We start from the raw sequence: 617 nt of genomic DNA, 5'->3' as shown, positions 1-617 counted from the left end.
CAACAAAGCCAAAAGCTGGTTATTTGAAAGGATAAATAAAATTGACAAACCATTAGCCAGACTCGTCAAGAAACAAAGGGAGAAAAATCAAATCAATAAATTTAGAAATGAAAATGGAGAGATCACAACAGACAACACAGAAATACAAAGGATGGTAAGAGACTACTATCAGCAATTATATGGCAATAAAATGGACAACGGGGAAGAAATGGACAAATTTCTTAGAAAAGTACAACTTTCCAAAACTGGACCAGGAAGAAATAGAAAATCTTAACAGACCCATCACAAGCACAGAGATTGAAACTGTAATCAGAAATCTTCCAGCAAACAAAAGCCCAGGTCCAGATGGCTTCACAGCTGAATTCTACCAAAACTTTAGAGAAGAGCTAACACCTATCCTACTCAAACTCTTTCAGAAAATTGCAGAGGAAGGTAAACTTCCAAACTCATTCTATGAGGCCACCATCACCCTAATACCCAAAACCGGACAAAGATCCCCAACAAAAAAAAGAAACTACAGGCCAATATCACTGATGAACATAGATGACAAAAAATCCTTAAACAAAATTCTAGCAAATCAGAAATCCCAAACAACACAATTAAAAAGATACATACAC

The sequence above is a fragment of the Bison bison genome, unplaced genomic scaffold (genome assembly GCF_000754665.1).
Source record: "Bison bison bison isolate TAMUID 2011002044 unplaced genomic scaffold, Bison_UMD1.0 scf7180017847317, whole genome shotgun sequence".
Classification (NCBI taxonomy): Eukaryota; Metazoa; Chordata; class Mammalia; order Artiodactyla; family Bovidae; genus Bison; species Bison bison.
This window is presented reverse-complemented; position numbering follows the sequence as displayed.